Source organism: Dama dama, chromosome 13 (genome assembly GCF_033118175.1).
Source record: "Dama dama isolate Ldn47 chromosome 13, ASM3311817v1, whole genome shotgun sequence".
Taxonomy (NCBI): domain Eukaryota; kingdom Metazoa; phylum Chordata; class Mammalia; order Artiodactyla; family Cervidae; genus Dama; species Dama dama.
Window position 1 is genome coordinate 18,729,273 of NC_083693.1, and position 13,180 is coordinate 18,742,452.

The 13,180-nt window shown below is 39.2% G+C and overlaps 1 pseudogene; it reads left to right on the top strand.

Annotated features, from left to right (window-relative positions):
- Positions 1–4,036: 4,036 nt before the first annotated feature.
- LOC133068534 (TAF5-like RNA polymerase II p300/CBP-associated factor-associated factor 65 kDa subunit 5L) lies at positions 4,037–5,706 on the top strand (annotated as a pseudogene).
- The last annotated feature ends 7,474 nt before the right edge of the window (positions 5,707–13,180 follow it).

Sequence of the window (13,180 nt, forward strand, 5' to 3'; positions counted from 1 at the left end):
ATTTTAAATTCATCTGCATAGAAAAAGATAATGAAGATTGCTTCAAACAGCAAATGTAAATGTTTTTACAATCAATTATGGAAAATATCACTTATAATGTTTGCGAACAAAGAGATCCAATTACTAAATGTATTGAAGAATTCACTAAGATGCATTAATGTGTATGATCTAGAGTTCATTTTATAAATATCTTCATTTCAGACATATATTAGATTTTTCTGTATTTTTACACATAAGATGCATTTAATCAGTACATTTTGAGATCAAATTATCAAAATATTAATTTTTATTGTAAAAGGTTATATTATATATCTTAAATTTTAATCATTATATATTTCTTACATTTATTTATGAATCCTGTGACTGTTTTGTTTATTACAGCCAAAGGTCAAAAAGAAAAAGGCATGAAATTATTCAAGTAGAGTATGTGTACCACAAAGGATTCTCATAGAATAGACATAGGGTCTGAAGATAACGAGTTGGATTTTACTCCTTACCATGGTACCAATTTTAATAGAACAAACTAAATATTTTTGGAAAAGTTTGCTTACATTAATATACTGTTGGGTACTTTGTTCTTCTACTCAGTGAAGCTATTTCAGAGAAAAAAGGGGAGCAAGATTCTGAAACTTTGTTACATAAACATGATCTCCTCTCCTTTCACTTCCAACTTCCTAAAACAAACAAGCTACTGAAGCCCATACATAACTGGGCTCAATTGAAGTCCTAGGTTTTGTTGGATCTTCTGAAGTAAAAACCAGAGTAAGAGCCTTCTATCTCCCACAAGGTCTCCAAGATACCTCAGGCTTTTAAAAAGCCCTGATAGATGAACTTCTATTATAGTGCCATAAGGAGTAACACAGACCAACTCCCAAATAAAACTAGTAAAAATTATAACAATGTCAATTTAGACTCTCAGAAAATGACCCTAAAGATATACAGAAAATGAAAATACATTTAATTGAGAAAGTCTACTAAAACTAAAACGTTTTAAATGAGTCTGGGGCATTTGAACCATGGCCAGCCAGCTCAGTGCTTTGGAAATTCCACTCCAGATCCGTGCATGTGGAAGGATTTCTTTTCAACAGCTCTCAGTTAAAGGGCTACAGTATCTTTCCAGGAGAGGACATTAACATTTCTAATCATGCTTCAGTTACCTGTTGCAGACATTATGTTCCAGGGGAATTCAGTCAGGAGTCAGTTCTTAAGTCCAGTCTCTCCTCGTGGGATGGAGGCTCTATTTTAAGTGAAGAATACTGGGGTCCAGATCAACCATACTTCAGTTTGCTTGTCCTGCTTTTTAAGAAGCATGGAGAAACAAGAGGTTATAACCTGATCTACACCCCTTCATCCCCAGTTGAATGCCTACTTTATACTGAGTTATCTCTCAGAGAGAAATATATCTTTGTCCCCACCCCAAACTTCAGAGCCCTAACTCAGATATTTTGCCTCAGGGTAAATGCAGTCCATAAAACAGAAAGCTCTGAATCTCTTCCCAAGAAACTGACTTAATTGAAACAGAGTGTGGGGAACTGAACCCAAGGGAATTTTCAAAACAATGAAAAGTAAGATGAAAAGTAATTAAAAGGAAACTGGTAGATTCCTTAGAAATATAAGGTGTACTATTATTTGACTAATTTTCCAGAAAAATGAAATTAAAAAATCAGGGAAAGAGACCAAAACAATTTTGAATGAAGACCTTAAAAACTGTCCTTGTAAAGGAGCATGAATTTCATTAAATCACTCTATAAGAAATTTATGCCTCAGGTCATTGTTGATGATGGAGAAATAAGCCAGAAATTAGTGGAGCTTAACAGCTAGATGTTATTACAACAAACAAACAAAAATCATCATCCTAGGATGACAGTGCTCATGAAGACTTCACTTTCATGTGGCAATAACAGTAGCTCACATTATGGGGGTGAAATAAACTTTGCTAAATAATCTTGCTAATCACTAAAAAAAAGTAAGGAACAAATAGCAAAAACAGAGTAGAAAGGGGAATATCCAAAGTTTCTACAACATTAAATATAAGTTGATAAAATTTCTACAGTAGAACATTGACACAATCGCTACCTTTTTTCATATCCAGTCCCCCCAATATATATATCAAATGTACACACACACACACACACACACACACATATACATTTATAAATATATATGTGCTAAGTTGCTTCAATCAGTGTGTCCAACTCTGTGTGACCCCATGGACTGTAGCCCACCAGGCTTCTCTGTCCATGGGATTCTCCAGGCAAAAATAATGGAGAGGGTTGCCATGCCCTTCTCCAGGGGATCTTCCCAACCCAGGGATTGAATTCACAACTCTTATGTCTCCTGCATTGGCAGGAGGGTTCATTACCACCTGGGAAGTTTATATATATATATATATATTTGGGGGGACAGGATATTAAAAAATGTAGAAACTGTGTCAATGTTATACTAGAGCAATTTTATCAATATGAGATGTATATAGATAGGTACAGATGTAGTTATAGGTATATCATGCAAATAAATAGGAAGTTCTGATACGTACACAGAAAAAAGCAACTAAACAATGGAAAAATAGATACTCTGTGAGATCAACCAGATGTCAGCTGTAACAGACAAAAATTTCAATATGGCCATTGTAAATATATCTCACAAACTAAAGAGAATGATGCTAAAAGTAAAAAAGATGTGATGATAATATTGCAGCAAAGGAAAATATTAATACAGAAATAGAAATAATGTGGGCTTCCCTGGTAGCTCAGCTGGTAAAGAATCCACCTGCAACGCAGAAAACCATGGTTCGATTCCTGGGTTGGGAAGATGACCTGGAGAAGGGATAGGCTACCCATTCCAGTATCTTGGGCTTCCCCGGTGGCTCAGACAGTAAAAGAATCTGTATGCAATGCAGGAGACCTGGGTTCGATCCCTGGGTTAGTAAGATCCTCTGGAGGCGGGCATGGCAACCCAGTTAGGTATTCTTGCCTGGAGAATGCCCATGGATAGACGTGCCTGGAGGGCTACAGTCCATGGGATCGAAAAGAGTAGGGAGACTGGGAGACTAAGCACAGCACAGCACAGAAATAATGTAAAAACTATAGCAATTTGGAGCTGAAAAATACAACCAGAAGAAACATTCCTTAGAAGATCTGAATTGGCAGAACAAAGAAGTGTGAACTTGAAAATAAATCAATAGTTTATGAAATCTGAGTAATAGAAAAAAATGAAAAATAAAAAGGTGCAGAGAAATGTGGAAAATCAGTAGGCTCACCAACGTATGCAAAACAATTAGCAATGTAACAACAAGTACAGACCTATTTAAATATAAATAGACTAAAGGCACCAATCAAAAGACACAAGGTAGCTGAATGGCCAGAAAAAGACCTATCTAAATACTGCCTACACATGACTCACATGATTTAAAGACACAAATAAAAAGTGTGAGAATGATGGGATGGAAAAATACATTCCAGAGAAATAGAAAGTCGGGGTAGCAATACTCATAGTAAACAAAACAGACTTTCTTTAAAACAAAGACTGTAACAAAAATGGATAGAAAATGAGGGAAAAAATATTTAAAGAAATAATAATTGAAATGTCTAAACCTGATGAAAAATTTTAATCCACACGTCCATGAAGCTGAAAGGACTCTAAGTAGGATAAACGCAAAGATATAGAGAAACATCACAGTAAGATGATAAATAGGAAATAACAAGGCTTCAAAGCACTGTAAACTAAATTGACCTAACAGAGCTCTATAGAACACTTAAAACAGTAGAATATATACTCTTTTCAAGTGCACAAAGAGAATTCTCCAGGATAGGCCACAGAACAAAGTTCAATATATTTAATAGAACTGAAAGACTATAAATGTCTGTGAGGGCCTGGCTCAGCCCAAGGTGGCTCCAAGTCAGCCAGTCACCTCAGTCAGTCATCTCTCGGCTGCCCCGGAAACCCCGCGGGGGCTGAGGGGCATGGGGCATCGCGAAACCCTAGTGGTGGCGGCAGTGGCGGTGGGGGAAGCAGGAACCGCCTGGGATGTTCAGTCATGACACGAGTGCTCACGGAGCAGATCCAGACAGCCGCGTCCCGTTACCTCAAACGTCGGCAGCCAAAGATGTGCCCTGCCGGCTGAAGCAGGGCCTGCGCCGGTTGCAGAACGCCCAGGAGATGGCAGCCAGCCTCGCAGCCCGATCAGAATCTGGTTGTGACTTCACAGTGTCTGTAGCCTCTTGCCAGGGAGAGATCCAGCAATATGAAGTACAGTTACGAAGGCTGTGGAATTTTCTCACCGACTCTGACTCCCGGCACAGCCGTGAAGTGAGGAAGCCGGAGCCGATGACGTCATCGAGCAGCTGCGGACCACGCGGACCAGGCAGGATATCCTGTTTACGTTAACTTCCGGCTACGCGCCTGGACGACAAGTACGTGATCCGTCGACCGGAAGACAAGGTGCAACTCCTTTCGCAGCTTCCTCCAGAGGAACGACACCACGCCTGACAGAATCCACGCCTGGCAGAGTCCTCGCCTGGCGTGTCGTACCTGGACGTGCGGCCCGCCGAGAGGATGGACTATCAGCTCTGTGCCAGCGGTGTCTCCTCCGGTGGCGAGGGCAGCAGCCTAGAGCCCCCTGACATGCCAAGACCTGTCCTGCCGAACGAGGAGGCGCTGGAGGCCCTGCAGGAAAGTATCAAGCGTGTACGGGATGGCCCCCCGTCCCTCACCACCATCTGCCTCTATGCTTTCTACAACACGGAGCAGCTGCTGAACACGGCGGAGGTTTCCCCGGACAGGAGGCTGCTTGCCGCGGGATTCGACAACTCCTGTATAAAAGTGTGGAGTCCGCGTTCCAAGAAGTTAAACTCTGAACCGCGTCAAGTCGACGTGTCTCACATCCACTTGGCTCGTGATGTCCCGGAGGAGGACGAGGATGACAGCGCAGGTCTGGAGATGAAAGTCCTGCGGGGACACTGCGGGCCAGTGTACGGCACCAGGTTCCTCCCGGACAGCTCTGCGCTGCTCTCCTGCTCTGAAGACACGTCCATCAGGTACTGGGACCTGGGCAGCTTCACCAATACCGTGCGGTACCAGGGCCACGCCTACCCCGTGTGGGACCTGGACATCAGCCCGCACAGCCTGTACTTCGCCAGCGGGTGCCACGACCGCACGGCCCGCCTCTGGTCATTTGATCAGGCGTATCCGCTGCGAATCTACGCCGGGCACGTGGCGGACGTGGACTGCGTCAGGTTCCACCCCAATTCAAACTATTTAGCCACGGGCTCGACAGACAAAACGGTGCGGCTGTGGAGCACCCAGCAGGGGAACTTGGTGAGGCTCTTCACCGGCCACCATGGCTCCGTGCGCTCCCTGGCCTTTTCCCCCAGCGGTAAGTACCTAGTGTCTGGGGGGGAGGACCAGCGGCTGAAGCTGTGGGACCTGGCGTCCGGGACCCTCTACAAAGAGCTGCAGGGCCACACGGACAGCATCACCAGCCTCACCTTCAGCCCGGACAGCAGCCTGATCGCGTCAGCATCCATGGACAACTCAGTGCGTGTCTGGGACATCAAGGGCACGCACAGCTGCACGCCCGCAGACGGCTCATCCAGAGAGCTCCTGGGCGTCTTCACCCGCCAGATGAGCAAAGTGCTGAGCGTGCAATTCATGGCCTGCAACCTCCTGCTGGTGACCGGAATCACACAAGAAAATGAGGAACCTTGATTTGTATATTTGATGTCATGGGCTGGTGCGTGCAAAGGGCACAAGACTGCAAGTCTTAGGACAGACGGAAAGAATCACTGCCTGACCGTGAAAGACCCACAGATCTCCTGAGCCCACCACCCTCTTCTCAGGCCTTCCCCAGTGTGGAAGGACAGGGGGAGGAAGGGTGGTGATGGGAATGAACATGAAATCTGGAATCACAGAGATACCGCTGTGTCCTCCTGTGGCTCTTTCCAGTCTCTGGCACCAAGGCGGCCTTGCTTCACTGGGGCTGCACTAGGCAGGAGGATGTTTCCTGGGCGCCCTCCGTAGGAGCAGTGCTGCAGGGTCACTGAGTGGAAGGGACTCTTACTAGGGTAAGAATGCGGGGGTGGGAATTAGGAAATGGGTAGGGTCGTGCTGGCAAATGTCTTTCCTTTTCTGTGATTGCAGAGAACTGGGATTTTTTTTTGTTTAGAAGAAGAAACCTAGCACTGGCAGTGAGTCTTCTCTGCTCTCATCTTTCAGGTTTTTCTCCTGGCACTGGCTGTGATACTTGGAATTTTGAGGTTCAGGGGATTCAGAGAACTTGGTTGCACAGTCTGTTGGGAGAAAGGAGAAACTTCTGGTTGACAGACGGATCATTCCAGCTGACCTTTCTGGAAATGGATATGTGGATTTCACGGAGGAAGTCTTGGGCTCTTGCATCCATGATGGGAAAGAGATTATTTTGGGGATTGCACCTCTATTAACAGTTCTGTCCCCTGAAAGGGCAGATTGTGGTAAAGAAATGAAAGTAATTGGAAGTGAAAAGTGGTAAGATAGAAAGTGTTGAATTTCCAGATGATTCTGAGGTGTGGCTTTTCCAACGTCTTTTTCTCCTGAGATGGTCCCTTCTACCGCCTGCTTTGCAATAGCAGTTTAATGAACAGTCTGTGAAACATATCTTAAGTGTGAACACCTGCATCAAAAACTGCACTCTGAAGATGAAGCAACTTCTGATTTGTTGGATTAAATAATTCTGTTTCCTGAAGAGAGTTTTTTGTATTTTGTTTTCTATTAATATGTATTTAGTTCCAAAAAAATAAAGGTTTATGATCTTATAACCAAAGTGGAATTAAATTTAAGTCAATAATAGAAAGAAGTGGAGGAAACTTATAAATGTGAAAATTAAAATAGCACACTCCTAAATAACTAACATGCCAAAAAAGAAACGAGAAACTATAAATTACTTTTAATGAAATTAAAGACACAACATGCCAAAACTTACGAGTTTCAGTAAAAATAATGCTTAAGGGATTTTTATAGCTAGAAAGGTCTACATTAAGAGATCAATAACCCTTCAACTTAAGAAATTAATTTTAAAAAAATGAAGCCTATGTCCAAAAGAAAACAAAAAGATTAGAGCAAAAATTAATGAAATAGAAAATAGAAAAACAATATAAAAATCAATAAAACCAAAAATTGGTCATTTGAAGAGATCAACAAAATGACAAAGATTTCATTATGTTGACAGAGAAAATAAGCGAAGATTCAATGCAAAGAAAGAAAAGAGCTGATACTCCTTTTGACTCTACTAATATTAAAGGGACAGTAAAAACCATATGAAAATAAAAAACAGGATAAATGTACAAATTCCTGGAAAAACAAAAACTAACAAAGCTGAATTCAGAAAAAAATATATATATAGAACCCGAATAGTCATATAACAAGTGAAAGGTTTTAATTAGGAACAAAAAACTTACCAGCAACAACCAAAAGTCCAACCTGATATGGTCTCACAGTTGAATGTTTGCCAAACATTTGAAAGATAAATTTTATATGGCCAATATTATTTTGATATGGCCAGTATTGCCCAGATATCAAAAGAGATGAAGACATAATCATAATAAAAAATAACACCACATAATAGTTATCTATTATGAATACAGAATCAGAAGTGCTCAAAACAATATTAGCAAGCCAAATCCAACAGAGTGTAATAATAGGCTAATCTATGGAGACAGAAACCAGAACAGTGGTTGCCAAGGACTGCTAGTATTGGTGATTAGCAGAGAGGGGATAGTTAAAGTGTATGAGGTTTATATTTCGAGATGATGAATGTGTTCCATAAATGATCATGGTAATGATTACAAACTTTGTGAATATGCTAAAAAAATACTGAATTGAACAATTTAAGAGGTTATGTGCATTGCATCTCAAAATTACCAAATTAAATACTTTATAGTATAATAAGGTAACATTTGACAAAAGCTTTTCCTGTGTCTGTTGAGATGATCATATGGGTTTTTTATGTTTTAATTGGAGGGTAATTGTTTTCAGTTTTGTATTGGTTTCTGCTGCACAAAAATGAGAACTGGCCATAATTACATGTGTATATATATATATATATATATATATATACATACATACATATATATGTAAAAGCCTCCCACCCCTCCTATCCCACTACTCTAGGTTATCATAAAGAGCCAGGCTGGGCTCCCTGTGTTATATAACAGTTTCCCACTAGCTACCTACCTTATATGTCAATGCTACTTTCTCAATTTGTCCTACAATCTCCTTCGCCTGCTGTGTCCACAAGTCCATTCTCTACGTCTGCATCTCCATTACTTCCCTGAAAATAGGATCATTAATACTACTTCTCTAGATTCCATATATATATATATCTGTTAATACATGATCATATGGTTTTTGGTCTTCTTTGGTTAGTTAATTTGGTGTATCACATTGATAGATTTGTGAAAATTGAAAATCCTTGTGTCCCTGGAATAAATGCCACTGAATCATGGTGTATGATCCTTTTAATGTATTGTTGGATTCAGACTGCTAATATTTTGTTGAGGATTTTAGGGTCTACATTCATCAGTGATATTTTTCTGTACTCTTATTTGTGATATCTTTGTTTGGTTTTGGTGTCAGGGTGGTGTGTTCAGAAGTGTTCCTTCCTCTGCAATTTTTTACAAGAGTTTCAGGAGGATAGGTTTTAACTCTTAAGTATTTGATCAAATTCACCTGTGAAGCCATCTAGTCCTGGACTTTTGTTTATTGAGAGTTTTCAAATAAAGGATTTAATTTCGCTACTGGTAGTTTGGTGGTTCATTTTCTCTGTTTCTTCCTGGTTCAATCGTGGAAGATTGTACATTTCTGAGAAATTTTCCATTTCTTCTAGGTTGTCTATTTTATTGGGATATAGTTTTTGTAGTCTACTCTTGTGATCTTTTGTGTTTCTATGATGTCAGTTGTCGCTTCTCCTTTTTCGTTTCTGATTTTATTGATTTGAGACCTCTTCATTTTTTCCTTGATGAGTCTGGCTAAAGATTTATCAACTTGATCTTTTCAAAGAACCAGTTTTTAGTTTCGCTAATCCTTTCTATTATTTTCTTCATCTCCATTTCTTTTATTTCTACATTGACCTTTATGATTTCTTTCCTTCTGCTAATTTGGGGTTTTGTTTATTCTTTTTTTCTGTAGTTGCTTGAGGTGTAAGGTGAAGTAGTTCATTTGAGATTTTTCTTACTTCCTTATATCATATTTTCCTAAGGTAAAATTATACTGCTATTAACTTCTGTTGTAGAACTGCTTTTGCTGTGTCCCATAGATTTTTGATCACCCTGTTTTCATTTTCATTTGTCTCTACAAATGAAAGACTTTTGTCTCTATTTTTTCTCTTTCATTTCTTCAGTGATCCATTGATTACATGTTGGTTACATGTTGTTTAGCCTCTATTTGTTTGGTTTTTTGAAGTTGTTTTTTCTTGTAGTTGATTTCCAGCCTCATACCATTGTGATCAGAAAAGATATTTCATATGATTTCAGTTTTCTTAAATTTCCTGAGACTTGTCTTGTGGCTAGCATGTGTTCTATCCTGGAGAAGGTTCCATGTGCACCTGAAAAGAATATGTATTATTCTGCTTTCAGATGAAATGCTCTATAAATATCAATTAAGTTCATCTGGTCTAATGTGTTGTTTTTTTTTTTTTAACTGGCTCAGACGGTAAAGAATCTGCCTGTAATGTGGGAGTTGTGAGGTTCAATCCCCGGGTTGAGAAGATCCCCTGGAGGAAGGCATGGCAACCTACTCCAGTATTCTTACCTGGAGAATCCCCATGGACATAGTCCATGACTGGCTATAGTCCATGGGTCACAAACAGTTAGACATGATTGAGCAACTTAGCACACACAGTTGATTTACAGTGTTGCATTGTGCATGCATGCTCAGTCATGTCTGATTTTGTAACCCCATGGACTCCAGCCCACCAGGCTCCTCTGTCCATGGAATTCTCCAAGAAAGAATACTGGAGTGGGTTATCATTTCCTCCTCCAGAATGTTGTGTTAGTTTCTGCTGTATGGCGAACTGGATCAATTATGTGTATACATATATCCACTCTTTTTAGAGTCTTTTCCCATATAGGCCTTTACAGAGTATTGAGTAGAATTCCCAGTGCCATACAGTAGGTTCTTATTAGTTACTGATATTATATAGAGTGGTTTGTATATGTCAATCAAAATCTCTCAATTTATCCTTCCCCTCCTTACCCCCTTGGTAACCGTACATTAGTTTTCTACATCTCTGACTCTATATCTGCTTTGTAAGTAAATTCATTTGTACCTTTTTTTTTTTTCCGCTTCCACAAATGATATCACGTAAGATTTGTCTTGCTCTGTTCAACTTAATTTACTAAGTATAACAGTCTCTAGGTCCATCCCTGTTGCTGCAAATGGAATTATTTTGTTATTTTTATGGCTCAGTAACATTCCATTGTATATATATGTACCACATCTTTATTCCTTTGTTGATGGACATTTTGATTACTTCCAGGTTCTGGCTATTGTAAATAGTAGTGCAGTGAACATTGGGATGCATGTATCTTTTCCAATTATGGTTTTCTCCAGATATAGCCCAGGAGAGGGATTGCTGGATCGTATGGTAGCTCTGTTTTTAGTTTCTTAAGGAACTTCCATCCTGTTCTGTATAGTGCCTGTACCTGTTTAAATTCCCAACAACAGTGTAAGCGGTCTCCCTTTTGTTCACACCCCCTCTAGCATTTATTGTTTATAAATTTTTTGATCATGGCCATTCTGACTGATTTAAGGTGATACCTCATTGTAGCTTTAATTTGCGTTTCTCTAATAATTAGTGATGTTGAGCATCTTTTTATGTGTTTTTGGCCATCTGTACATCTTCTTGAGTGAAATGTCTATTCAGATCATCCACCCAGTTTTTTTGTTTTGGCTGTAACTTTTTTTTTTTTATTTTAAATATTGACCTGCAGAAGCTGTTTGTTTATTTTGGAGAATAATCCCATGTCACTTGCTTTGTTTGCAAATTTTTTTTTCCCAATCTGAGAGTTGTCTTTTTGTTTTGATTATGGTTTCCTTTGCTGTGAAAAAGGTTTTAAGTTTAATTAGGTCCCATTTGTTTATTTTTGTATTTATTTTCATTATTCAAGGAGGTGGATTGAAAAAGATTTTACTGAGATTTATGCCAAATTGTATTCTTCCTAGGTTTTCTAGGAGTTTTATAGTATCTGGCCTTACATTTAGCTCTTTAATCCATTTTGAGTTTATTTTTGTTTATGATATTAGGGTTTGTTCTAATTGCGTGCATTTATATGTAGCTATTCAGTTTTCTCAGCATCACTTATTGAAGCAATTGTCTTGCCTCCATTGTGTATTCTTGACTCTTTGTCATAGATTAGATGACTGTCAGTGCCTGGGTTTAATCTATGGACTTTCTGTCCTGTTCCATTGATCTGTATTTCTGTTTTTGTATCAGTACCATACTGTTTTGATTGCTATTGCTTTATAGTGTATCTGAAGTCAGGGGACCCAATTACTCCAGCTCTGTTTTTCATTCTCAAGATTGCTTTGGCTATTTGGGGTCTTTTGTGTTTCCATACAAATTATAAATTTTTGTTCCAATTCTGTGAAAAATGTAAATGGACTAAATGATCCGTTTTACCAATTATTGGTAATTTGATAGGGATTGCATTGAATATGTAGATTTATTTGGTCAATACAGTCATTTTCACAATATTGATTCTTCCAATCCAAAAACATCTGTTTGTGTCATCTTTTATTTCTTTCATCAGTATCTTATAGTTTTCTGAGTGTAGGCCTTCAGCCTCCTTAGGTAGATTTATTCCTAGGTATCTATTTCAGGCCAATGTTTCCTTATTAGAGTTTCTGTCTGGATAATGTGTCCATTGACATATATAAGGTATTAAAATCCCTTACTATTATTGTTTACTGTTGATATTTCTTTTTATGTCCATTAATATTTGTCTATGTATTTATGTCCTCCTATGTTGAGGGCATGCTGCTGCTGCTGCTGGTAAGTCACTTCAGTCATGTCCAACTCTGTGTGACCCCATAGACGGCAGCCCACCAGGCTCCCCTGTCCCTGGGATTCTCCAGGCAGGAACACTGGAGTGGGTTGCCATTTCCTTCTCCAGTGCATGAAAGTGAAAAGTGAAAGTGAAACCGTTCAGTTGTGTCTGACTCTCAGCGACCCCATGGACTGCAGCCCACCAGGCTCCTCCATCCATGGGATTTTCCAGGCAAGAGTACTGGAGTGGGGTGCCATTGCCTTCTCCTGTTGAGGGCATATATATCTACAGTTGTTACATCTTGTTCTTGGATTGATCATTTTATCATTACATAGTGTCCTTCTTTGTTTATTTTTAAAGTCTATTTTTCTCTGGTATAAGAATTGTTCTGGTTTTCTTTTGATTTCCACTTGTGTGAAATACATTTTTCCATCCCCTCACTTTCAGAGGATGTGTGTGTCTTTAGATCTGGAGTGAGTCTTGTTGGCAGCAAATATACAGGTCTTGTTTCTCTAGGAGTTCAGATATACTCTTTTGATCAAAGCATTTAGTCCATTTATATTTAAGGCAATTATCGATATATATATATTCTTACAGGTGAATGAATAAAGAGAATGTGAGATATGTGCATGTGTGCATGCTAAGTCAAGTCACTTCAGTTGTGTCTAACTCTTTGCAAACCTATGCACTGTAGCCTGTGAGGCTTCTCTGTCCATGGGATTCTCCAGGCAAGAATACTGAGTAGGTTGCCATTTCCTCATACAGAGGATCTTCCCAACCCAGGGATCCAACCTGCATCTTTTGCGTCTCCTGCATTGTAGGCAGATTCTTTAACACTGAGCCATCAGATAGCCCCATATATATATATGGGTATGTATAGGTATATATATGTATATAAATGTATATATATGTGGTATATATGTGTATATAAATACACTATCTGCATCTATATATATTAATATATCTATTTATATATTTATGTTTATATAATACTACTCAGCCATAAGAAATAATAAAATTTTACCATTTACAACAACAATAATTGACTTGGAGGGTATTATACTAAGTGAAATAAGTCAAACAGAGGAAGCCAAATCTTCTATGATATCACTTATATGTGGGATCTAAAAAAATACAATAAACTAGTGCGTATAAGAACAAAA